General features: G+C 48.7%; 1 protein-coding gene across 2 annotated transcripts in view; it reads right to left on the reverse strand.

Moving 5' to 3' along the window:
• Nucleotides 1–17,088, reverse strand: part of TRIO (trio Rho guanine nucleotide exchange factor) — a 4,621,980-nt gene that overhangs the window by 3,735,991 nt on the left and 868,901 nt on the right. The gene's annotated exons all lie outside the window — the stretch shown is intronic.

Below are 17,088 nucleotides of genomic sequence, written 5' to 3' on the forward strand. Positions count from 1 at the left end.
CGAGAAAGGCTTCCTGAAAACAAGCAACATGTACAGCGTCTTCTCAGAATAATATTATGCAAGCAAAACATGTAAAAATATAATCGCTGAAACAATGTTTGCTAAAACATGTAAAATATAAAACTAGAATGGAGAACCAAAGTGGGCCGGAGAAGGCCTCGCAACAACCTTCCCTTGGTGGTGACAAGACAAAGCTTCTCTATAAACTATAGTAAAAAATTGTCACGTTTACTATCTAAGCTTACAGAAGCCATTTAAAAATATGCTAATAAAAATGTAAAGTATCCAAAAAAGGAGGGAGGGGGGGGACCAGGAGCAGGTTAGTGGTCCAGTGCCTGTGCTCCGAAAAGTCAATTGGGTAATTACTGTAAGGCACTGTTCCAGGGTCGGTCTGATTGAAAATCAACCCAGACCGTACCTCAACAGAGAGAAAGTAAAGAGAAGTATCTATATGATAGAGGTCTAGGGTGGGGTACTTAGGAAGGGGGGAGACAGCATGAGTGTCTCATGTTGCCCTCACACATCCCGAGGGATGTCATGCTTCATCATCGGGCGGTGCTCCTCGTCGGGCCGGCGGTGCAATGCCCTACGGGTCCCCCGAAGGGTCTCTTTAGCGGAGATCTTTTAAGAGCGCTGCCGTTTGGTGCATGCGGGTATGTGGAGGGGAAGTACCAAGGTCAGTGGTGCTAGTGGTGTGTGCAGGAATAAAAATACCTAAGGGTTACCAGGGAAGCTAGTTTAATACGAAGGTACCCTTGGTACATTAAAATACGTGGCAAAAGTGTTACTAATTAAAACGTGATGTGTTTAGTAGTAACTAAAGGTACAGGTCAAATGGTCGACATGTTTCGCGCCTAGTGGTGGTCAAAATGATCCGGGGCGCTTCATCAGGACCAGTAGAGGTGAATAGTGTGGGGAGAGGTGCCCAGACTATGTGTAGTGGCGGGGGGTAAAATATCGCCCTCCCACTCGGCAATAAAGGGGGGGGGTTTAGTGTCTCCTAAACAGGTGGTGTCTGCAGGGAGAGGTATGTTATGCCCCCTTTGAATTAGACCTAGATCAAAGGGAAGATAAAAGAAGGAGAAATGCAGAAGTTAAAAACATATGCGGACTGGCCTTGTCGGTCCGCATAAGTACATAGTGATCCTGAGAGATCACACTTTTACAATGAGACAGTCATAATGTCGTGCACCCTGAAGCCCAGGCTATTCTCAGATTTCTATAGGAGCGAGGAGGCGTGGGTGTGGTCCCATGCCAGTCAAGATGTGGTTGGTCCCGGGCCCCGGTGGCGGTCACAGAACCCAGCTAGAGGTTCGATAGGTAAACTGCTGTACCCCGCGGGGCCCAGACACCTCCAACCTGGCTGTGCAACGGGCTCACCCGGCGTGTCATCCACTGGGAGAGTCAAGTAGACACGTGTGTTGTATGTCCAACTCGAATCGTAGTTACAACACAGAAAGGTGCATTTAGAGTAATCTTACCTAAAGTAGGAGCTGGAGTTGCTCCTTGAGTTTAAAAAGCGGCGTAGGAGGCCCACACCATCTAGGGCTGTAAGTTGGAAAGAAAGCATAACAGTAGGAAATACCCAAAGGGTAAAAAGAACAAAAGTGAGGCGTTAGATTTAACTTACATCATAGCCGTTTGTAGAGCAGGAGATTTTGCTTACGTAGTGATCTGGGTAGCCTCGAATCATACTCACGGGTTGCTCAGGTGACGGCACTGGAAACCTGCCCGGTCCTGACGCCTGCTCGAAGGTGAATGTTGTTTGCCTTCCCCATTGTATTTAAAGACTGAGCCCCGTGATTGAAGGAGGTACCTGTTTCCGGTTCTGACGGCACGGAAGGTCATGAGAGGCCGGAGCTGCGCATGCGCGGTGAACTAAGATGTTTCCAGTGTTCTCTTGAGCATGCGTGAGGAGGTGCTTTTGGCGCATGCGTGGTGTGTGTTAGTTACTAGTGCATGCGGGCCTTGTTTACAAAATGTAAAGCCAGGAGCCAGAGACCAGATCACAAAAAAGTGGCAAAACATGGGTGTGACATTGTCTGCCCATCCTGTAAGATTGCCCGGGTCGAGGAGGTGATGGTATGTGGGCGGGGGCATATGTGAACTTGCTCACGGGTGTAAAAGGTGTGAAAGTTCACATCCGTTGCAGGCTAATGTTTTCAATTGAGCAGTGCACCTAAACGCTAATGTGACACACTAATTATTCAGTTATGTTGCTTCAGGCTGGTGTAGAGCGGTTTACACATAGTACATGCACACAACAGTGTCAATGTCAGAGCTCAGTCCATGGGATATCGTCATTAAGCCCCTGGGTGTCTGTGTGCAGACGGTGCACCCAGCGTTGTTCACGCCTAAAGAGCGACTCACTACTCCAGTTATTGTTGGATTCCAGAATGGTCCATTGGATCGCTTCGCACGGGTGTCCTTTTTCCAGAAAGTGGTTTGTCAGTTTTGTGGCTGCGCGCGCTCGTCTGATGGTACTTTTGTGTTCGCTGATCCTAGTTTTGATGGGTCTGGTGGTCATGCCTACATAGTAAAGTTCGCAGGGACACGAGATCAAGTATACACAATTTGTGGTGTTACAATTCGTGTGCTTCCTTTGTTCCCACTTCAGCTCGCCAATTTCTAAGACTTTCGTGTGTCGTGTCGTGGTGCAAGCACTGCATGAGCCACACGGGTAGTGCCCCTTGACTGCTGGCAAATCCCAGAGAGTGTTCTCTATTCTCGCTGGTTTCTGGCGTGGCCGTGTATTGATCAGTTGGTCTCTCAAATTGCTGGTTCTTTTGAAGGCAAACCGAGGTGCTGGGATGTTAAGTGTATCACTATTGATGATTTTCCAGTTGCGGTTGATGATTTTTTTAATTTTGTTGGAGAGGGGGGTAAAGGTTGTGACGCAGGTGATCACGTTGTTGGTCTCGGGCTCTCTTGTTTCCAGGAGGCCCTCACGAGTGTTGTTTCTAGCCCGTTTTTTGGCTTGGTTAATTACTTTTACTGGATAGTGCCTCTTCGCCAGATTGTCAGATAGGGTGTAGGCTTGTCTCTCAAAGTCCTGTAGTTTGCTGCAATTTCGCCTGATCCTGAGAAATTGGCCATAGGGTAGGTTCTCCCGTAGAGCTTTAGGGTGGTGGCTCTTAAAGCTCAGGAGGCTGTTGCAGTCAGTCTCTTTTTTGTACGTGCTGGTGTGAAGTATCCCATTTTCTAGTTGGATCAATAAGTCCAGGAAGGGGATTTTCTCGTCACTGGAAGTCATGGTGAAGCGTAAATGGGGGTCCAGATTGTTGATCCACTCAAAGAATTTTATTGTCTTAGATGCCTGTCCTCTCCATAGGATCAGCACATCGTCTATATACCGTTTCCAAGTGACCATATGTCGATGAAATGGGTTGGCGTCTGTGAAGATGTGGTTGGCCTCAAAGTGTGACATGTACAGTCCCGCCAAGCTCGGCGCAAAAGTGCTCCCCATGCTGGTCCCTTGTACCTGGTGGTAGATGGTGGTTTTGTACATAAAATAGTTGTTAGTGAGAGCAAGGGTAATGAGGGCCGAGATGAAGCTTGCCGGTGTCGAAGTTGGAAGTTCTGAGTTATGTAACAGACTGCTTACCACTTCGATGGTTGCTTCCTGCGGGATATTTGTATACAGTGCTTCCACATCCAATGTGAGCAGTAAGTTGATTTCCTCAGTGTTTTCATCATTGATGGTTTGGATGAGGTTGAGCACATCTCTGGTGTCTTTGAGGTAAGCTGGAGTGGCCTGGACCAAAGGGCGCAAAAAGAAGTCACTGAACTGACTCAAGGGTTCCAGAAGGGAGCCTATCCCTGACACGATCGGACGGCCGGGGCAAGGGGTAACCCCCTTATGAATTTTAGGTAGAAGGTAGAAGTAGGGCATCCTAGGAGACGAATTCACCAGAAAGGCTGCTTCTTTTGAGGTGATCCATCCCTCTGTGGCTGCTTCGTTGACCATGGTCCTGATCTGATTCAGTAGCCTTGAAGTGGGATCGGTCTCAAGAATCTCGTAGTACTCAGTGTTGTTGAGTTGGCGCAAGCACTCCTTATCATAATCCTGTATGTCGAGGATCACAGTGGCTCCCCCTTTGTCCGCAGGTTTTATTATGATGGAATCATCATTCTGAAGGGTGGTCACCGCCCTCCGTAGTTTTTTGGGGAAGTTGTTGTAGGCGTTAGGAGGTTCTAGTCGGTTAACCTCCTTGAGGACAGCTTTTTCGAAAGTGAGGACCTCGTGTGGGACCATACCAGCGCTGGGGGTGAATTTCGACGGAGGTCTCAGGCCAGTGTCGTCCTCAGTCTGTGTTTGGTTGTCTTTGAAAAAGGCCCTCAGTCTCACTTTGCGAAACAGTTGATGCAGTTCCTCGTTGGTTCTGAAGTTATCCTCCTGTGGGGTGGGCACAAACCCAAGTCCTAGTTCCAAGGCTGTGGTCTCGTCGGTGCTCAGAGGTCTCGAAGACAGGTTGACGATCAGTTTTTTTGTTGGTGTTGTGCCATGCTTCTCGTTGTTCTCTGTTGGTTGTCCGGATCTTGCCAATGTACCTGTTTGTTCCCTCTTCTTCTTCCTCTGCCTCTGCCCCTGCCTCTGTTCTGAAAAGGTGGAGGAGGGTTATGGAGGAACGGTTGCTGAAAACCCTGTTGTAGTGGGTTGTATGGTGGGTACCACATGGGTCCGTGTTGTGGGAATGGTTGGGGCGGGAAACCATAAAAAGGTGGTGGCCCTAGTGGTGGTGGTAATAGACCCTGTGGGTTAGAACGACGACCCCAGCTATTGTTACTCGAGTTGCTACCCGAAGAGTGACCTGAACGGTTGGACGTGGATGATCCATCGTCAGAGATTGTGTCGGTCTCTGTGGGTTGGAAATCCTCTTTTGTATAGGGATAGATTTTCTCCCTATCGAATCTCTTCAGGTCCTTTTGTAGTTTGTTTATCTTCTGGTTAAGCAGGTAATCTCGGTGGTCAGAGATTTCTGAGTTTATTTCTGCTAAGCGAGTTTTATATGCAGAAAGGCTGATACTGGTTTTTAGGCCGTTCTCAGCTATATTAATTTTGACAATCAAGGCATCCGACAACCGTTTTGCGGTACTGATGATCAAAATGATCCAATCTCGAGTGCATTTCCATGCAATTTGGCTCCATTCGCGTCTGAATATAAGGTCTTCCAAAAAGATCCTTGGTGCCGTGCGGACCAACAATCCGTTAGGTGCTGAGTTTGCTCTGAGGTATTCGGTCATAATAGAACCGTGAAGAGCGGTCTTAACCTGAAGTTTTTTGAGAGAAGTAAGGGTATTCCAGTCGCCTTGTGCGCTGGTCCCTGCTGTGTTGCCATCACCATCTAAGAGTGATGGAGTTCTCAGGATTTCAGCCACAATGTCCTCACCGTAGCTGAGGCCTAGGTTCTCCCCCAGGGTTGAAAAAGACATGTCTCGGGGAGAGTAAGGTTCAGGGAGTGGAAAAGGGAGTGGGAGAGGAAGAGGAAAGAAAGGAGAGGGAGAAGAAAAAAGGGGGGAAAGACAGGTGAAAGAGAGGGTCCCTCGGCTGATCCGCCGTGCTAAATACTGTATCCAAAAAAGGAGGGAGGGGGGGGACCAGGAGCAGGTTAGTGGTCCAGTGCCTGTGCTCCGAAAAGTCAATTGGGTAATTACTGTAAGGCACTGTTCCAGGGTCGGTCTGATTGAAAATCAACCCAGACCGTACCTCAACAGAGAGAAAGTAAAGAGAAGTATCTATATGATAGAGGTCTAGGGTGGGGTACTTAGGAAGGGGGGAGACAGCATGAGTGTCTCATGTTGCCCTCACACATCCCGAGGGATGTCATGCTTCATCATCGGGCGGTGCTCCTCGTCGGGCCGGCGGTGCAATGCCCTACGGGTCCCCCGAAGGGTCTCTTTAGCGGAGATCTTTTAAGAGCGCTGCCGTTTGGTGCATGCGGGTATGTGGAGGGGAAGTACCAAGGTCAGTGGTGCTAGTGGTGTGTGCAGGAATAAAAATACCTAAGGGTTACCAGGGAAGCTAGTTTAATACGAAGGTACCCTTGGTACATTAAAATACGTGGCAAAAGTGTTACTAATTAAAACGTGATGTGTTTAGTAGTAACTAAAGGTACAGGTCAAATGGTCGACATGTTTCGCGCCTAGTGGTGGTCAAAATGATCCGGGGCGCTTCATCAGGACCAGTAGAGGTGAATAGTGTGGGGAGAGGTGCCCAGACTATGTGTAGTGGCGGGGGGTAAAATATCGCCCTCCCACTCGGCAATAAAGGGGGGGGGTTTAGTGTCTCCTAAACAGGTGGTGTCTGCAGGGAGAGGTATGTTATGCCCCCTTTGAATTAGACCTAGATCAAAGGGAAGATAAAAGAAGGAGAAATGCAGAAGTTAAAAACATATGCGGATTGGCCTTGTCGGTCCGCATAAGTACATAGTGATCCTGAGAGATCACACTTTTACAATGAGACAGTCATAATGTCGTGCACCCTGAAGCCCAGGCTATTCTCAGATTTCTATAGGAGCGAGGAGGCGTGGGTGTGGTCCCATGCCAGTCAAGATGTGGTTGGTCCCGGGCCCCGGTGGCGGTCACAGAACCCAGCTAGAGGTTCGATAGGTAAACTGCTGTACCCCGCGGGGCCCAGACACCTCCAACCTGGCTGTGCAACGGGCTCACCCGGCGTGTCATCCACTGGGAGAGTCAAGTAGACACGTGTGTTGTATGTCCAACTCGAATCGTAGTTACAACACAGAAAGGTGCATTTAGAGTAATCTTACCTAAAGTAGGAGCTTTGGAAACTGGAAAATCATCAATAGTGATACACTTAACATCCCAGCACCTCGGTTTGCCTTCAAAAGAACCAGCAATTTGAGAGACCAACTGATCAATACACGGCCACGCCAGAAACCAGCGAGAATAGAGAACACTCTCTGGGATTTGCCAGCAGTCAAGGGGCACTACCCGTGTGGCTCATGCAGTGCTTGCACCACGACACGACACACGAAAGTCTTAGAAATTGGCGAGCTGAAGTGGGAACAAAGGAAGCACACGAATTGTAACACCACAAATTGTGTATACTTGATCTCGTGTCCCTGCGAACTTTACTATGTAGGCATGACCACCAGACCCATCAAAACTAGGATCAGCGAACACAAAAGTACCATCAGACGAGCGCGCGCAGCCACAAAACTGACAAACCACTTTCTGGAAAAAGGACACCCGTGCGAAGCGATCCAATGGACCATTCTGGAATCCAACAATAACTGGAGTAGTGAGTCGCTCTTTAGGCGTGAACAACGCTGGGTGCACCGTCTGCACACAGACACCCAGGGGCTTAATGACGATATCCCATGGACTGAGCTCTGACATTGACACTGTTGTGTGCATGTACTATGTGTAAACCGCTCTACACCAGCCTGAAGCAACATAACTGAATAATTAGTGTGTCACATTAGCGTTTAGGTGCACTGCTCAATTGAAAACATTAGCCTGCAACGGATGTGAACTTTCACACCTTTTACACCCGTGAGCAAGTTCACATATGCCCCCGCCCACATACCATCACCTCCTCGACCCGGGCAATCTTACAGGATGGGCAGACAATGTCACACCCATGTTTTGCCACTTTTTTGTGATCTGGTCTCTGGCTCCTGGCTTTACATTTTGTAAACAAGGCCCGCATGCACTAGTAACTAACACACACCACGCATGCGCCAAAAGCACCTCCTCACGCATGCTCAAGAGAACACTGGAAACATCTTAGTTCACCGCGCATGCGCAGCTCCGGCCTCTCATGACCTTCCGTGCCGTCAGAACCGGAAACAGGTACCTCCTTCAATCACGGGGCTCAGTCTTTAAATACAATGGGGAAGGCAAACAACATTCACCTTCGAGCAGGCGTCAGGACCGGGCAGGTTTCCAGTGCCGTCACCTGAGCAACCCGTGAGTATGATTCGAGGCTACCCAGATCACTACGTAAGCAAAATCTCCTGCTCTACAAACGGCTATGATGTAAGTTAAATCTAACGCCTCACTTTTGTTCTTTTTACCCTTTGGGTATTTCCTACTGTTATGCTTTCTTTCCAACTTACAGCCCTAGATGGTGTGGGCCTCCTACGCCGCTTTTTAAACTCAAGGAGCAACTCCAGCTCCTACTTTAGGTAAGATTACTCTAAATGCACCTTTCTGTGTTGTAACTACGATTCGAGTTGGACATACAACACACGTGTCTACTTGACTCTCCCAGTGGATGACACGCCGGGTGAGCCCGTTGCACAGCCAGGTTGGAGGTGTCTGGGCCCCGCGGGGTACAGCAGTTTACCTATCGAACCTCTAGCTGGGTTCTGTGACCGCCACCGGGGCCCGGGACCAACCACATCTTGACTGGCATGGGACCACACCCACGCCTCCTCGCTCCTATAGAAATCTGAGAATAGCCTGGGCTTCAGGGTGCACGACATTATGACTGTCTCATTGTAAAAGTGTGATCTCTCAGGATCACTATGTACTTATGCGGACCGACAAGGCCAGTCCGCATATGTTTTTAACTTCTGCATTTCTCCTTCTTTTATCTTCCCTTTGATCTAGGTCTAATTCAAAGGGGGCATAACATACCTCTCCCTGCAGACACCACCTGTTTAGGAGACACTAAACCCCCCCCCTTTATTGCCGAGTGGGAGGGCGATATTTTACCCCCCGCCACTACACATAGTCTGGGCACCTCTCCCCACACTATTCACCTCTACTGGTCCTGATGAAGCGCCCCGGATCATTTTGACCACCACTAGGCGCGAAACATGTCGACCATTTGACCTGTACCTTTAGTTACTACTAAACACATCACGTTTTAATTAGTAACACTTTTGCCACGTATTTTAATGTACCAAGGGTACCTTCGTATTAAACTAGCTTCCCTGGTAACCCTTAGGTATTTTTATTCCTGCACACACCACTAGCACCACTGACCTTGGTACTTCCCCTCCACATACCCGCATGCACCAAACGGCAGCGCTCTTAAAAGATCTCCGCTAAAGAGACCCTTCGGGGGACCCGTAGGGCATTGCACCGCCGGCCCGACGAGGAGCACCGCCCGATGATGAAGCATGACATCCCTCGGGATGTGTGAGGGCAACATGAGACACTCATGCTGTCTCCCCCCTTCCTAAGTACCCCACCCTAGACCTCTATCATATAGATACTTCTCTTTACTTTCTCTCTGTTGAGGTACGGTCTGGGTTGATTTTCAATCAGACCGACCCTGGAACAGTGCCTTACAGTAATTACCCAATAAAAATGTAAAACCAAAAGAATAAACATTAAAGACAATTTATAAAAACAAGGGTGAATTAAAATTCAAAGGAGACTCCCATTATCCATGCTCTCAGTGTCAAAGGAATCCACGATGGACTCTGCAGCCGCAGACGATGTTTCCATAATGGCCTTGCTGTTGAGTTCCAAAGAACAAACGTGGTCAGCACCTTCATCTGATAATGAATATGTGTCATCTTGCAGCATGCCCACATTAGAAGAGCCAGGATCCAAGAACTGAAGCGCCGAAGCATCCAAATCCAAGGAAAAGAATTATCTCATAGAAAGCATTCTGAAGCACTGGCATTCACATGGGACAACTCCAAAAATGGGTCCTCAACGGCAACGGATGCATAAGCAGATCTATGACCATAGAGAGTACCAATTGCATTGCAAGGCAAATGTCAGGTGCACACTCGAAAGGGCACCACAGACAGCGAAACACAGGCTGCACACAGGTAAACCACACTGGTCTGAAAGACAGGATACAGTCATCGTTCGGTTCCTGAGCAAAGACACTCCAAAAACATGTATAATGCTTTCATGACACAGTTGAACGTGTGGCAGATCCATCACCATTTGGCCTCGAAATGGAACATCCATTGCAAAGCAGCAAAAATAGCACCAAAATACTACAAATGAGAAATAATAAGTGGTATGCCTCCAAAAACACTACAAAACATAGAATTAATGAAGGACGGTATCACTTCAAAAATGGTCTGAAACATGCTGACAAAGTTAGACCCAACCGCTTTAAAAGTGTACCACAGGGGCGTGGCCAACCATTATGGCCACGAGAACGTGTTCTGAGTGGGCTCTGTGCCTCCCAACTATGAGCCACGCATCTTGCCAATGACCCTAAAAGCACCGGGTGGATGGTGAGCAACGAAGCGCCTCAGGAAGCAGTGCCTTCATGTGACCTGGACTGAAGAGGTGGTGCGGTGGGGACGGCAAGATGGCGGCTGCGCCTGCCGGGCGGTGAACGCTCCTGGTGGGCCGTGAGACTTTGGGTTGGGTCGCCTGAGGAGAGCTAGCAGCTGGATCTGCAGCACCCCCTGGACCCCCAGCAGCGTGGGGTGGGCCACGTCAGATCAGCAGGCAACATCGTGGTGAGTGGCCTGACTGCAGTGGCATTAGCGGTACGGAGCCAGTGCACTCCACCGCATCTCGGGCGGAGGTGAGGTCAGTACAAAGGGGTGAGGAGAGTTTTGAGCTCCACTTCTACGGTCTCCCCCCTAAGTCTATTGAGCCTGTCAAGGAGCCAGGCAGAATGCCTGATGCCAATATGGCACCCGGGTACTGGAGCTATGCCGCATGAGAGCACATGTAAGACCTTCCACATAGGGGGCGAGCAACCTGGCCTGGTGGGACCCCATGGTGACACTTCAGCATGGAGGAGAGTTTACTGCTTGGATGGCGATGCGGTAATATCGCTAGGGAGCACAGCGGGGTCCCTTAGTGGCTGTGGTCAAGTTATGTTATGTTACTGAGATTTATACAGCGCACGAATACCAAACGGTGTCTTGGCGCAAACAGTCCGGAAGCAGGCAAGTGCACTATTCATTAAATAGCCAGGTCTTTAGGGCTTTACGAAAGGATGTTAAAGAATGAAGATTTCTGATGGAGAAGGGGAGGGTGTTCCAGAGTTTCGTAGCACCCACAGTGAAGCTTCTACTACCCCAACTAGCCTTACAGAATCTCTGAGAGAGCATCAGTTTTGCCCCTTCAGACCTAGGACATATGTTTGGGGAGTACCAGTTTAATGATCGCCTCAAAAACTGAGGGCCAGTAAAGTGCCTTGTATGTAACACATACGGTCTTAAACTTAATGCAACCCTTGACTGGAAGCCAATGCAGTCTCCGAAGATGCTTGCCTATTGATTGAAACTTAGGGATCCCCAGAGGGAGCCTTGCGGCTGCATTCTGGATCATCTGCAATCTATGTATCTGCTTCACGGGCATTCCAAGATAAAGCCCATTGCAGTAGTCCAATTTAGCCATAACTAGAGAGGTAATCACAATTGTTCTGCTGTTTACTGGGATCAGAGGTAAAAGTTTCTTGATCCTCTTAAGTAGAAGAAAACTGAGTGATGAGACTGCTTTGACTTGAGCTTTAAAATGTAGTCTTTCGTCTATGATCACTCCCAAATCTTTTGCTTTGCAGGGGAGTAGGCACTGTATAAGAAGTTAAAAGGCGGCCCAGCAGTTTTCCATGCATACGGCTCCCACCGGTACTCTGTGGTACCCCAGTGGAGAGCCGGTGCTGGCCAGGAGTGACAACAGAAGTTTGTGGCCTTCGCCCATATGCCTCCAAAAAAGAATCAAAATAACTGTGTCTCAAGTTAATTTGCTCCTGCAGATCCTCAGATAGAAAAAAGGGTGGTGGCGTAGGCGGAAGGTAGCATGGCGCTCACCAGGGAGGACCTTCTCCAGACACAGAGTTCAAGAAGGAACTCAGAAAAGATATCAAAGCGGACATTAGCTCCACTATGGAGGCATTTCGTTCAGAGGCTGGGATCCTAGCTGATTGCACTACAGGCAGCCGTGGATTTGGTAGGGACCCGCACCCTAGATCTGGAATTGAAATATCAGGAGATTGAGGCACAAGTGACACATTTGGAAGCGGAATCCGTAAATGTGTCTGATTAACTACACGCCGCACTCCTAAAGTGTGAAGATCTTGAAAATCGCTACCGCAGAGATAACATAAGAGTGAGGGACCTGGAGGAGGGTTGTGAAGACATAGACCTAGAGGCGTTCATGGTGGGCCTTTTCTCCAGTGTCCTAGGAGATGAAAGCCTGGAGGTCAAACTGGAACGTGTCCACAGGGTCAGCCTGAGGTTGGATTGAAAGGGCGAGTGCCCAAGAGATATCTTGGCCAAATTCAGGTCCTTCAAAATCAAGGAACTTGTCCTACGGAAAGCTAGAAACAGCGACTTAATCTCAATTCAGGGGTTCACATGCTCGCTTTTCCAAGACATGGCACTGGCCATGCTGGTCCACCGGCAACGGTTTCGACCAATAACTGCAGCACTGAGGGAGCGCCAGATCGCATATAAATGGACCTATCCCTTTGGCACAGCCTTCTCTTTTGGCAAAAAGCAATGTAACTTCACTAAGTTATCTCGGGCTGCAGCGCTGCTTGGCTTAGAAACTACAACAAGACAGACAATTGTATTACCGGTGACCACGGAACAGCCACAGGAGCAACATAGGCCGAGAGCCTGGCGAATGCCCAAGAAAAGGGGCAAATCGTCGACCCGACAGCAGATGCTAGACCATGACATAAATCTCTTTTTCACTATGGAGTACTGCCCTCTGAACCTCGGGTTGCAGGGGTCACTGATTGTGTGGAGGAACTTTGCAGCAGGGGACTACAGCACAATGGCTAATGGAGATCTCTCTCTCATTAACTTTCTAGACCTCTGCACACACCTTGGCCTAGATGAGGTCTGGCCAGAGACTTTTCAATGTCGAATGATCTGCAACGAGGGGCCTGGCGGGGGTGTTGGGGACTGGGTGGGCAACACTGGAAGTGAGCAGTGATTTAACCACATAGTCTGATGCCTTTTACATACATGTCCTGGAATGTTAGGGGGCTTAATTCCCCCAACATAGGCAACGCATCTGGAAGTTTTAGGGGACAACCAGGTGCACATAGTAGCCCTACAGGAAACCAACTTGAAGAAGGGGGACGTCCCCAGCCTGCGGCCTACGACATAAATCATTCCCACTGATTTTTCGTTCCTCTAACACCACTAAACAAAATGAAGTGGGTCTCTTGTTTTCACTCTTTGGTGCCCTTCCAGCTGTCTGATACGAAGTCAGAAAAAGCTGGGGGATTCGTTATGGTTAAGGGGGTTCTCTCAGGTCGCCCATGCACTAGTGCCACAATCTATGTCCTGAACAAACTCAGGGCAATCAGAATTTCTCCGAACATTCTGCACTACTCTTGAGAGCTTTGCCTTGGGGGACATAATCCTACTGGGGGATTTCAACCTTATCTGGGACCCATCTAAAGACACCACTCACCCACACAGATCAGCCTCAGGAGTTTTCACTAAGACACTTAAAGCCATGCTATCGAGGATGGGGCTGATTGATGCTTGGAGAATGCTGAACCCTTCGACGTGTGACTTCTCCTTCTTCTCATATTCACATTGGGTATACTCTAGGATAGAACACATCTTTCTAAGCCAATCACTCCGCTCAGCAACCCTGATGGCTAAATTGCATTTGGTTTACTTATCAGATCACGCACCACTAGAAATCGGGGTTGATTGGCCGGCTCCTCGCTCTATACTTAAAAGATGGTATTTTCCTAACATTCTGTGTAGGGACCGACTACTCCGAGATGAACTACGACAAGCAATTAGGGACGCTTTCAACAACAATGACCCCAAAGACACCTCCCCCTTAAACAATTGGGACGCCTTTAAGGCTGTTATACGAGGTAAAAGTATTGCTCTGGCCACCTCCTTTCTATGGCAACAAACCTCAGAGAGGCTGTCCTTGGAGGGGGAACTACAAAACATGGCAAAATTACATCAGGAGGCCCTGTCTAAAAAAAAACAAAGAAAGGTCACGGCATTGAGGGGAAAACTCCAGGCAATTTACACCAATAGAGCTGAAAAGACTCTTTTGCGTCTCCAGGCCTGAGGGTATGACGGTAAGGATAAAATCAGCCGTTGACTGGCGAGGCAGCAAAGAGCCAAGCTAGAGAAGGAATACATTAGCCTGATGGTCGATACGTCGGGCACTTCTCACTACAGTGAAGAAGGAAATGCGAGAGCCTTTCGGGAGTTGTATAAATCGCTCTATAAGGCGGAGCTCCTAAATGAGTGAGACTAGTTGCATCACCTTGACTCACCTGAGCTCCAGCAGAACTCATCGGCCTCCAACGAAACGTTGAGCCAACCTATAACGAAGGACAAGATACAGAAGGCAATAGATGCCTAAAAGCTTTGGCGGTCCCCGGGACCGGATGGCTTTGGCCCTCTGTTATATAAAACATTTGGTGCGGAATTGATGCCCCATCTGACAGATCTTTTTAATTAGATAGCGACCCTACATCAGGTTTCTCCATCGATGGGGGAGGAGTTGATCACGCTGAACCCCAAGGCAGGGAAAAACCCACAACTATGCTCTTCCTATAGACCTATAGCGCATCTAAACTTAGATGCTAAGCTAGACTCCAAAATATTGGCCAACAGATTAGAGGAGCTCCTTCCAGACTTGATCCATTCGGATCAGTCTAGGTTCATCAAGGAGCGCCAGACTCACGATAACCTACGCAGAATTGTCCACTTGATTGAGAAAGTGAAAAAAAGCACATCCCGGCGGCCTTACTATCATTAGATGCGGAGAAGGGCTTTGATCGGGTCGATAGGTCCATTCTGAGGAGCGCTCTGCATCGCTTTGGGTTTAATTACACCTTTCTGGGTATGCTACGGACGAATTACCACTGCCCCAAGTCTTACGTCCTTGTTAACGGGGTGGCCTTGGAGTTTTTCAGTCTCTCACGTGGTACACGTCAGAGCTGCCCTCTATCGCCTATGCTCTTTGTGTTATGCATAGAATCACTTGCTGCACATATTAGGGCTAACCTGGAGATACACAGGATCAGGTTCGGGCCAGATGATCATAAAATCTCCCTATTTGCTGATAACGTCCTCCTGCCCATTACGGAGCCCCGTACTTTGCTCACAGCAATTCTAACCGAGCCTACCTCCTTTGAGAAAGTGGTAGGGTTTCAAGGTTAACCTTTTGAAATCCTTCTTGGTTAACCTAACAGTCCCAGAGGTGGAAATGGCCGCAATCGCAACATCTTCGTCATTTAAGTGTGTCCATAGAGAAATCACCTACCTGGGCATCAAAATTACACCTAACCCATCAGATTTATATAAAGCCAACATTCCCCCTCTACTACGACAACTTAAGGCAGACTTCAAGAAGTGGGGCCCCGCATACATCACTTGGATAGGCAGGATAAACGTCATTAAGATGAATGTCTTGCCTCGGCTCCTTTATCTCTTCCAGGGCCACCTGATTACTTTAGATAGGGATCTGTTCATTGAATTAAAGACGATGATGAAATTCATCTGGCAGGGACATAGGGCCCGGTTAGCTCACCGACTCCTACCAGACCGCAACTTTCCAGGGGACTATCCCTTCCAGACTTCCTCCTCTATTATAGGGCTGCCCAACTCTGAGTTATAACTGAGTGGTCCCTCAGAGCTTCCAACACATGGACAGGTTGGTGGGGGGTAGAACCATTTAGGATCTTCTATGGAGGCCAAAGCAGGACAGGCCAAAAAATACGTACCTTAGCACCCCTACAGCCACTACTCTTAAAGAATGGGACATAGCCACCAAGATTTTGCCTTTAATGACATTCCCGTCCCCCTCCACCCCCATCCACTTTAGCTCAGATTTTTATCCTGTCCAACGAGAGGATCCCTTTGACAAAAGGAGAGAGGATGTCTGGTGGTGTCAGATATGTTTGAGCGAGGGGAACTACGCTCCTTCTAGAATAGCGTAGCAACCTTTAAACTCCCAGCGTCAGAATACCTATAGAGAGATTTGTGCAATCTGGGTGTGATGAGGGGCTATATCTCCTTTCTCTACTCTTTTGCTCACGTCTGGTCCCTTACCATCCCCACAGCATACAGCCTTTTGGGGCACCGTCCAGGAGGCCCCTCTAACGATATTGCGAAATTTAACAGAGAAGCCCATTATAAGCGTATGTAGGATTGGTATTTACACCCCCAAAAGCTCCATACTCTTTTTCCGACTACTTCAGATAAGTGCTGGCGGGGCTGTGGGATGGTGGGACTGCCCTTCCATTCAACCATTTTGGAAAGAAATGCTCGCCCAAATCAGAAAGATCCTGGCTCCCCAATACCACATTCCTTGGAACATGTCAGTTTGGGGGTGTGTGATCCTAGTCTATAGTACCAGACGGGGCGGGGGGGTCGTTCCAACATGTGGCTGTGCTTGGAGGGGCGGACAAAATGACTGTGGCATCCGCATGGAAGAGTTTGGAGCCTCTCCTCCTCTCTCAGTGGCATGCCCGGCTGTGGAGGGCTCTGGCCCTTGAACGCAAGGCAGACATCATGGTGGATGCCCGTACTGCATTCGTATATACTTGGAGCCCACTGGTTGGATATCTTTCGGAAGGTCTGCCGTTCTTTGCTTGTGGCCCCAGACTACTGGCTGTACATCTTTTTCAAAAAGAACTATTGATAGACAGAATGCAGAACAATGTCATACATTCACCCCAGTACAGAGATCTGGGCCTAAATCCATCGTTTTTTTGCTCACCGTGCCATTCCAGTTTGGACCCAGCCATATGCAAATCAGTCTTGACCCTGTGCCCAATGGGAACAGTCCAGCCCGAACGGTCTACATCTTTTTAAAACATAGCCCTCCAGGCTCTGCGATGATGTTCCTGGGGTCTTGGGGTACGTGAGCCTCCTCTGGATCTGCATGTCTGGATCTGGGGGTGGTGGAATGCCCGCCCTGTCGCCTCCCCTCCCGGATACACTTCTGCCCGTCTTCCGGACTCCTCTGGCCCTCAGTCTGACTGTGATACAAACCACAGGATTGATTTTGCTTAGTTAATTAGCTTTTCTTCTGTCTAAGTTGTAGGCTCAATTATACTTGGCACAGGTGCATTGAGTACTATGTTGATGGTTGGCTGAAATATCTGACAAAGAGGACAGTTGTATCTGTAAATGGGATGGGCCTTGTAGAGTTCTTGAGGAAAAGATGTGTTTTATCTCTAGC

This window comes from Triturus cristatus, chromosome 5_1 (assembly GCF_964204655.1).
Source record: "Triturus cristatus chromosome 5_1, aTriCri1.1, whole genome shotgun sequence".
NCBI lineage: Eukaryota > Metazoa > Chordata > Amphibia > Caudata > Salamandridae > Triturus > Triturus cristatus.